We start from the raw sequence: 10,646 nt of genomic DNA, 5'->3' as shown, positions 1-10,646 counted from the left end.
CAGAAAGAAAAGCCAGTGTTCTGTGCAAACCACTGTCTATGGAACTGCAAAGTAGGGACTCAACAAGATACACAGTTATTGCCCATAGAGGAAATGCTGCCTTGATGGAGCTAAAATAAGTATTCAGCACTAACACCATTTCTAGATGTCATGATTTCCACATTAATAGGATGAGGAGTCTGGTGGCACCTTAAAGACTAACAGATTTATTTGGGCATAGGCTTTCGTGGGTAAAAAACCTATAAATCTGTTAGTCTTTAAGGTGCCACCGGACTCCTTGTTGTTTTTGTGGATACAGACTAACACAGCTACCCCTCTGATAATTAATAGGATGCAAACTCCAGGTTTTACACAACACTAACATAGCAAAGAGAGGTTTTTCTTCTAGCTTCCTTTCTTTCATTCAGCGCTATAGTATGTAGACTATAATCAGTCAGTGCACTCTTAGGAAAAAATCTTTCTGCAACATTTTGAAAATCTAAGAATCCTTTCCCTGACGAGGCAGACAGCTGTGTATGAAACCATTGAATTACTGCCAGTGTTGGTTATCAAGCACCCAAGGTTCAATAAAGGACTCCAGTGACTCACCAAAGTTCCCATCTCAATAAGCTGTTTAGCCAATTGCCTTAAAACAGGACATAAATGCGCGGGAAAATTGTCTTTGATATAATCTAGATGGGAGTGTTGCGATTATCCTTTCTGCTCATGGTTTCTTTGCTTTTTCAAGCAAGCTCTTTGATAGATTAGGGTCTAGAGATTGTTGTCAAGTGGGTTGACCACAGGGCATTTCAGAAAACCAGCAAATCTAATGAACATGTTCATTCATGACCATAGATTGTAGAGATGGGAAAAACATATTAAGTCATATCTAGTCTGTGACTCTGCTAGTGTAAGGCCTGGTCTACACTAGGACTTTAATTCGGATTTAGCTGCCTTAATCCGAATTAACCCTTCACCCGTCCACACTACAGAGCCAGTTAATTCGAATTAAAGGGCCCTTTAAATCGATTTCTGTACTCCACCTCGACGAATGGAGTAGAGCCTAAATCGATTTTGTTAATTCGAATTAGGGTTAGTGTGGACGCACACCACCGAATTACTGTATTTAAGTTAATGGGGTAGTGTGGCCGCACACCACCGAATTAATGTGGTTTAAAACCGAATTAAGGTGCTTAGTGTGGCCGCGCACAATCGAATTTATACAACCTGTTTCCCAAATTCGAATTATCTAAATTCGGATTAATCCTGTAGTGTAGACATACCCAAAGATTGTTACTTACACTATATTTGCTAGTGCTTTTTCCAGCCTGATTTTCAGAGGTGCTTAGTAATCAGAGCTCCCATTGACCTTAGTGGAATCTGCAATTGCCTATTTGTCGCTAATAAAGGGGTCTCCTCTACTTTTCTTGGCAATTCTCAGACTTTAAGACCTAGTGTGCAACATCTAAAACTCACAAATACTAGGCACATCACTGCTGTAATTTCAATTCTTGCAGTTATAATGGCTGATAATATAGTGTAAACCAGCCTGTGTGCAATATGATTGTAGCCCATGTACCACCAGTGGTACACCTACCAGAATTTGAGAACAGCTGATATAATAGATTTCACTGTCTGGAAGTCATTCCCAATATTCACCCTTCATCGTTTTCCTTGCCTTAATTTCATCCCCGTACTCCTATAGGATGTAGGCAGATATCCCTTTACATGTAAGCAGATATCCCCTTACTTGTTGTATTGCCAACCTTACGTGTAGTTAGCTGTACATAGTCATAACTACACTTCCAGACAATATAAATAGTTGATACACTATCTCCTTGAAATTGGTCTTATCTGGTGGCCTTCCTGACAACATCAACAGAGAGAGTAAGGTGCAAATGACTCCATGCCCTACAAGTAAGATTGCGCTACATGGGTAGGGCAATTTTCCAGTGCCACCACCCTTGTTATCTCTCTTTTAAGACTAAACAGAGGAAACCTCCTGCATTCCAGACTTCTTTTGTAACCAATTCCCCTTCAAAGCATCATCTAAATCACCAGAAAAGAGATGGGAAAGGGTAGCAATTAGCCTCATTGAGGTGCTTGCCTGCTGCTGAACATTCAGGTGTGTCTGGGTAGAATGCACTTGCCTATCGGATACATCAATTTCAGATTTCAATCTGGATGTACTGTAATGTTTTACACATGAATTCTGAAATAATCTGGCATGACTAACAGGCTAATCGTCTGGATTTGTAATTGTTTTGTGTAGTGAGATTATTCTAATATGTTGAACTCAGGTGAGAACGTTGACATCAGCAGATGTAATTACCATGCATCACCAATTAGAGGCATCTTCTAAATCTGCACCAGGAAAGAAGAGGGTTATTTGGAGACAGAGATGATAATGGATCCCTAGAAAGATACTTGAAGGCCAAGAGATTGCCTCATGTCACTGATAGAGTCGAATTTATGTACTACTAAAACAGGAAATCATGAACTGACCAGATTCATAACACTTGGCCGAGGCTGTTTAGCTGTAACACTGGGATTTGAAATTCAAAGACTTTTTTCCCCTTTCCAAAATAGTAGAACTTTCTGTTTGTGGCTTTATTTGAAAAGGAAGGGTTTGGGAGAGTATAAATGACACAGTCTGCAGTGCATGTGTGATGGCATGACCATCATCTTGTTCCTTCTAGCACTCTGATATTGGATTTTGGGGGTAATTGAAACTAGAGCATGCACTCTACAGGGGTCTCTTCTCTTCATATGCAGGAGACCAGTAATGTATTCTTAACAGAGATAGGACAAAACCAGGACCTTTTTTCCAATCATTCCTTTACTCCAAACTTTATATGAACGGCATCAGGTTTAGGTTATGGATTGTAAACCTAAACCTGCCTGATGACATGTTGCAAATTCAAAGCCCAAACCAGATTGCTTTGCCCCTTGCAGAGCTAGAATAAAACGGAACGGCTAGATTGTGCCTAGCCCCTGAAAGGTGTTGCAAGGGGTTAGCTGCAGAGCGCAAGCAACAGTCCTTGTCTTTCTCTGAGTGAAAGAACTGCTCTCTTGGCAGGAACTGCTAGGGTTCCTACCCACCCCAAAGGGGAAAGGGAGTAGTGAGGAGAAGGTGGAGTCAGGATCTGACCAGGGCCGGCTCTACCATTTTTGCCGCCCCAAGAAAAAAAAAAAAAAAAGCCGCTGGAACTGCCGCCCAAACCCCCAAAAAAAAAAAAAAAAAAAAAAGCCACTCGGTCAGAATGCTGCCCCAGGCATGTGCTTCCTCCGCTGGTGCCTGGAGCCGGCCTTGGATCTGACAACAGCTCTACTCTAACCAGCAAAAGTGGCAAAGCTTGGAGGGGAGTGCACACTGCAGAATTGCAGCTGCAGCATTGTGTTTCATGTTGCCCCAGCGTAGGGCTATGTCTTTAAAGGTACAATAGTGCCTAAATCCTGCCTGGAGGAATCACCGCCATAGATGCAAGAACAGTCCAGATTCCACGGCCTCATTAAGCCCTTGATGTCTCTGCTGAGCTAGTCAAGGAGCGCCAACTGTGGTAGCTTTCTTTGTGGATTGGGCTCTTCTCCACTGCAAACTGGACTGAGACCACAAAACTCAGTTCACATCATATTAGAAACCATGGGCAAGATTCTAGCTGGCACTTCTAAAAGGTGCACAGGGCCGGCTCCAGGCACCAGCCCACCAAGCTGGTGCATAGGGCGGCACCTGGAGGGGGGCGGCACGGCGCTCCGGCCCCCGGGGAGAGCGGGGCCATGGCCAGGCTCGCCGCCCTCCCCCCCGGCGCCCTCCCCCCGGCCGCCGGGGGGAGAGAGGAGCCCCCGCCGGGGCTCACCGTCCCCCCCCCAGGGCTCCGGCCGCCCCCCCCCCCCCCCCCCCCCGCGGGAGGGGGGGGGCGGCCGGAGGCTTTTTTGCCTGGGGCGGCAAAAAAGCCAGAGCCGGCCCTGAAGGTGAAGCACCAAACTTGCAGCCCAGGAGGAGGGGGGAGTCTATGGAGGACTGGAGAGACCCTCACCCTAACTTAGGCAGCTCTGAGGGCCTAAATTACAGCATCTTCCCCAGCCTGCTGTATGAGCCACAGCACTGCTTGATGGAGCCATGCCTTTGGCACACCAGTTCCACTCCCAGCCCTGCCCCTGTCACACTCCCTACACCTGGGCTTGCAAAGCGATTCTTGGGAGGCAGCCTTATGGCTGTCTTCCTCAGTGCTGATGCTGGAGGATTCCTCTCAGGAAGCAGGGCTTTTAGAACCCTTTTATACTGCTCCTGCCATTTTACACAGCATAAAGAGGCTGGAGCAAGTATCTCACCTCATATGTGGAAATGGAAAGATAAGAGATTGATGATGGGTAAGTGCATCAAGGGAGGCAAGATGCAGAACTGCATCAAGATGGTTATGAGGATCCATTGTCATTCTGGGAAACAAATAAGATGTATCTTATAATTTCTAAGCAGTGGAGGCTCCTCAGAGGAAGCAGGACAAGCAGCCCCTACTGGGTTCTAAGTTTGGTGTCGTCCAATCTTCGCCCTCTGAGGTAAATTTAGCCTAAATGCTCTGGTGCTTAGGGGGCCTGGTCTCTATTCCCAGCTTTGCCACTGTCCTTTCAGTAAGTTGTGTTTCATCTCCCTGTGCCCTAGTTTCCCCATCTGTAAAACTGGATAATAATACCTACCTTCCTCTGTAAATCATCTGCGATCTCTGAGTGTTGAGTTTCAGAAGTACTAACTGTTGTTTTATATAGAGTTCAGTATTGCCTTGCTACTGTCCGATGTCACCAGCCTTCCCTGATGACTTGAATGGGGTCAGGAGGTTTTCACCCTTATTGTACAATATTTCCTAAATTTGCACTCTCCTCAATTAATAATATTTTCAAAGAATTCCAACAGATGAAATAAGCAGCCAAATAAATTTGGGGAATGGCTGATTAACAATGGGAGAGCATTAGGTGACAACACCAAAAAAATCAGAAAAGAATCTAATGATAGTATAATTTGGTTAATTACTTACTAAAGTTACCTTTCCCAGGAATACTTTCTCCACCTTCTTAGAAAAAACATTTTTTGTTTAAAAATCACTGCAAGATCATGGGTTTCCACTGAAATCATATTCCTATGAGCCCCCAGCCTTTCATAATAATTGATTTTGAACATAACACCTCTTGAATAGAACATTATGTCACTTAATAAATATGATTACAGTGAAAAGCTTCCTCTTGTGAGCTGAAGTGGTTGTTGGAAGTGTTCACCAGGCTGTTCCTATGGTTATTAGATTAAAGAGTTTTTTTATTATATGTGTAATGACATACATGCTAATCCATTTCACGATCCATATGTTGATTTGGAAGGTCTTAGTCCTTGTCTACACACATACACAAAAATATTGTTTTAACTACTATACCCAGAGGAAACTGTTACCTCCACAGGGTAGCACAGGGTAACTCTCCAGGCTCAGATGACAGACAGTAAATTCAGTTTAAGTGCACGGCAGCTGACAATAAACTGTAACATGTTGAAATATATAAAAATATGTTTTAAAACATCCACACTGCATAGATAGGTTTCAGATTGGTAGCCATGTTAGTCTGTATCAGCAAAAACAATGAGGAGGCCTTGTGGCACCTTAGAGACTAACAAATTTATTCGGGCATAAGTTTTCGTGGGCTAAAACCCACTTCATCAGATGCCTGGAGTGGAAAATATAGTAGAGAGGTGTAAATACACAGCATATGAAAAGATGGGAGTTGCCTTACCAAGTGGGGGGTCAGTGCTAACAAGCCAATTTAATTAAGGTGGAAGTGGGCTATTCTCAACAGTTGACAAGAAGGGAGGAAAAATCACTTTTGTAGTGCTAATGAGTTCAATGAGGCCATGTCTACACTACAAACTTTGGTTGATGCAAGTTACATTGACATAAAGCTGCAGCAATCAGTATATCTCCTAAGCCAGTGGTTCTCAACTGAGGTATGCATACCCCCGGGGGGTACACAGAGCTCTTCCGGGAGTACATCAATTCATCTAGATCGCGGGATGGTGTCACAAGTGCAGGGCTGGCATTAGGGAGTGGTAAGCAGGACAATTGCCTGGGGCACCATACCACAGGGGGATCCTTGAAGCTAAGTTACATTTTTTGCCCCGGGCAGCAGGGCTCAGAATTTGGCTTCACTGAATTTGGGTACACTGAAAAGTAAGTGTGGAGATATGTTTATAGAAGATCATAATTTAGAGATGCTCCCCCATAAGGGACAGTATTATGACTATAGGAATTAGGAAATGTGCCCTGGAGGTGGGGTTTGGGTACACCACATGGCTGTGTGCAGCAGTTCACCAGAGAGGCTCTCCAGTTTGTTTTATTCCTTTCTAATTCACTTGTTTGTTATTTAATGAACCCCAAGATTGTTCATTAAATAACACATGGTGTCAGAAGGCTTTTGCATGTATTTAGTGAGCATAATAGTGGCTTGACTAGGTTAAGAAGGAAGAAAAAGCCAAAAATGGATGTTGTTGCAAACTCCATCCAGTCTGCAATTGTCAGGCAACATTGCAGAGAACAGGAAAACATTCAGACAGAGACTTGAATTGTATTTAACAGCCATAGGGGCAGAGGAGAAAAATGTAGGGCTATCAATTAATTGCAGTTAGCTCACACGATTAACTAAAATAAATCAATCAGGATTAAAAAATTAATTGCAATTAATTGCACTGTTAAACAATAGAATACCAATTGAAATTTATTAAATATTGTGGGTGTTTTTCAATATTTTCAAATATATTGATTTCTATTACAACACCGAATAGGAAGGGTACGGTGCTCACTTCATATTATTATTTTTTATTACAAATATATGCACTGTAAAAATTATAACAAAAAATAGTATTTTTCAATTCACCTCATACAAGTACTGTAGTACAATCTCTTTATTGTGAAAGTGTAACTTACAAATGTAGATCTTTTTTGTTGCATAAGTGCACTCAAAAACAAAACAATGTAAAACTTTTGAGCCTACAAGTCCACTCAGTCCTATTTCTTGTTCAGCCAATTGCTAAGACAAACAAGTTTGTTTATTGGAGATACTGCTGCCTGCTTCTTATTTACAATATCACCTGAAAGTGAGAACAGGCGTTCGCATGGCACTGTTGTAGCTGGCGTCCCAAGATATTTACGTGCCATATGTGCTAAAGATTCATTTGTCCCTTCATGCTTTAACCACCATTCCAGAAGACATGCATCCATGCTGATAACAGGTTCTGCTTGATAACGATCCAAAGCAGAACAGACCGACACATGTTCATTTTAATCATTTGAGTCAGATGCCACCAGCAGACGGTTGATTTTCTTTTTTGGTGGTTCAGGTTCTGTAGTTTCCGCATCTGAGTGTTGTTCTTTTAAGACTTCTGAAAGCATGCTCCACAACTCGTCCCTCTCAGATTTTGGACGGCACTTCAGATTCTTAAATCTTGGGTCGAGTGCTGTAGCTATTTTTAGAAATCTGACATCGGTACCTTCTTTGCATTTTGTCAAATCTGCTGTAAAAGTTTCTTAAAACGAACACATACTGAGTCAGCATCTGAGACTGCTATAACATGAACTATATGGCAGAATGTGGGTAAAACAGAACAAGAGACATACAATTCTCCCCCAAGGAGTTCAGTCACAAATTTAATTAATGCATTTTTTTTTTTAAACGAGCGTCATCAGCATGGAAGCACGTACTCTGGAATGGTGGTCGAAGCATGAAGGGGCATATGAATCTTTAGCGCATCTGGCACGTAAATATCTTGCTACAACAGTGCCATGCGAACGCCTGTTCTCACTTTCAGGTGACATTGTAAACAAGAAGCGGGCAGCATTATCTCCTGCAAATTGTAACCAAACTTGTTTGTCTGAGTGATTGGCTGAAGTAGGATTGAGTGGACTTGTAAGCTCTAAAGTTTTACTTTTTTTCATTTTTTATTGTTTTTTTTTTTTTTTTTTTGGTCCATAATTCTACATTTGTAAATTCAACTTTCATTATAAAGAGATTATACTACAGTATACTTGTATTGTACAGTACTTGTATTAGTTGAATTGAAAAATACCATTTCTTTTGTTTTTTACGGTGCAAATATTTGTAATAAAAAATAAATATAAAGTGAGCACTGGACACTTTGTATTCTGTGTAGTAATTGGAATCAATATATTTGAAAATGTAGAAAACATCCAAAAATATTTAAATAAATGGTATTCTCTTATTGTTTAACAGCGCAATTAATCTTGTGATTAATCAAGATTAATTTTTTTAATTGTGCGATTAATCACGGTTAACTTTTTTAATTGCTTGACAGCCCTAGAAAAATGATAATGTGAAATCAATCTTTTTGCACATTGTTGGGGAGAACGCATTGGATATTTATAATAACTTTAAGTTTGAAGAAGGTGAAAGCATGAAATTAACTAAAATACTGACTAAATTTGAGGGACATTTCATTCCTCTGTGGCATGCAATCTTTGAGAGAGAAAAAATTTTTACATGCATGCAAAAAAACTGATGACACCATAGAGCAATATGTCTCAGAATTAAGGAAACTCAGGAAAACATGTGACTTTAGTGAGCTGACAGAGTCTCTGGTCAGAGATAGAATCATTTGTGGCATTAAAGACAATGTGTTAAGAGAGACTGCTCCATGAAGGAGACTTAACTTTAGAAAAATCTCTCCAAATATGCAGGGCAGCAGAAACTGTGAAAGCACAAGCCAAAGAGCTGAATTCACCAGAAGGAGTTATCCATGTACTAAGTACAAAATAATATAGCCAGAATAGGTTAAATCAACTACTGGAACCACTCGCTATGAAAACCACTGCTAGGGGGAAGACTGGTTACAGATAGTCATGTGGAAGTGAGAGCACAGCCTGGCCCCAAACAGTGTGTTGCCTTTGGGAAATTCTGTCATAAATATTGGGGAAATAATCATTTTGAAAAATGCTACAGATCCCAAATGCAGTAAAGTCAAGTGCATTCAGTTAAAGACAATCTGGTTGAGGACTTTTTCATAGACTTACTGGGATCTAGCAAGCCTGATGAGAGGGACTGGATATTGCCTATGACAGTGAATGGAGCAATTATTCCACTGAAACTGGCCACAGGAGCTCAGGTTAATATTCTGTGTGAACAAGATTATGAGAGATTGTTAAAGCCAAACTGGGACCAACAAAAATAAAAGTAACTGGTTATTCTGGAACAAATATACCAGTGAAGGGGAGGTGCGTTGCTAGCATCAACCATAAAAACACCATGTAGAGTCTCTCTTCCGTAGTGCCAAAGGAGGTGACACCAATTTTAGTCCTGGCTGCATGTGAGAAACTCAGTCTGGTAAAATGGGTGTTCTCACTACACGAACATACTGAACCTGGCTATGATGCACTCTTTTGGGAATATCATGAGCTGTTTCAGGGGTTGGGTTGCTTGCAGGGTGACCATACAATCCGGATAAACAAGCAGTCCCTCCAGTTATCCATCCATGTGGAAAGGTGCCATTGCACTCCATGATAAATTCAAGGCTGAGCTTGCAAGGATGTAAGCAATGCGAGTAATACAAAAAATTGAGGAACCAACAGAATGGGTAAGCTCCCTAGTCATTGTGGAGAAAAGTAACGGCCATCTACGGATATGTTTAGATCCCAGAAAACTCAACATGGCTATAAAAAAAGAGAACATTTCAAACTACCAACCAGAGAAGAGATTATGGCTCAATTTGCAAATGCTCAATATTTCAGGAAATTGGATACATCCTCAGGTTTTTGGCAGCTAAAATTAGCTGAAGAAAACTCAAAGCTATGCACGTTTAATACCCCATTTAGAAGTCACAGATTCTTACGCTTATCCTTAGGCATAGCTTCAGCACCAGAAGTGTACCACAAAACCATACATATGATGTATGAATATATTAATGGTGTTGACACCTCAATAGATGACATCATCATCTGGGGCTCAGTGAAAGAGGACCATGGTCATAGACTTTGGAAAGTCCTGTATGCAACTAAAGCTGCAAACATCAAACTAAATAGGGAGAAATATGTTTTAGGGGTTACAGAACTGACTTTTGTTGGGGACATTATTTCCAATGAAGGTGTAAAACCTGAGAAGAGGAAGATTTCACCCTTTAAATGATGCCATGTCCCCAGTTCAAGAAAGATGTTCAACAATTCCTGGTAATGGTTAATTACCTTGGAAAATTCATACCTAATCTATCTAGCAAAGCAACAGCTTTCAGAAAACTCCTAGAGAATAAAAATGAATGGTATTGGGGTACAAAACAGGAGAAATCATGGGAGGGTTTAAAACAGCAACTGACACAAGAACCAGTGTTGGAGTTCTATGTACCAGGAAGGCCTATTAAAATCTTAGCAGATGCTTCACAGTCTTGTTTAGGTGCAGTGATTTTACAGAAGCATGAAGATTGTTGTCAGCCAGTGGCATATGCATCCAAATGACTGACTGAGGCGGAAACCAGATACACACCAATTGAGAAGGAGCTTTTAGGAATATTGTTTGCCTGGGAGAGATTCAGTCAATATATTTATGGCCAGACAGTGGAAGCTGAAACAGACTACAAGCCCCTGATTGCATTATTTAGCAAACCACTAAACAACTGTATCTTAAGGATTCAA

The sequence above is a fragment of the Terrapene carolina genome, unplaced genomic scaffold, assembly GCF_002925995.2.
Source record: "Terrapene carolina triunguis isolate 2854851 unplaced genomic scaffold, T_m_triunguis-2.0 Scaffold96, whole genome shotgun sequence".
Lineage (NCBI taxonomy): Eukaryota > Metazoa > Chordata > Testudines > Emydidae > Terrapene > Terrapene triunguis.
This window is presented reverse-complemented; position numbering follows the sequence as displayed.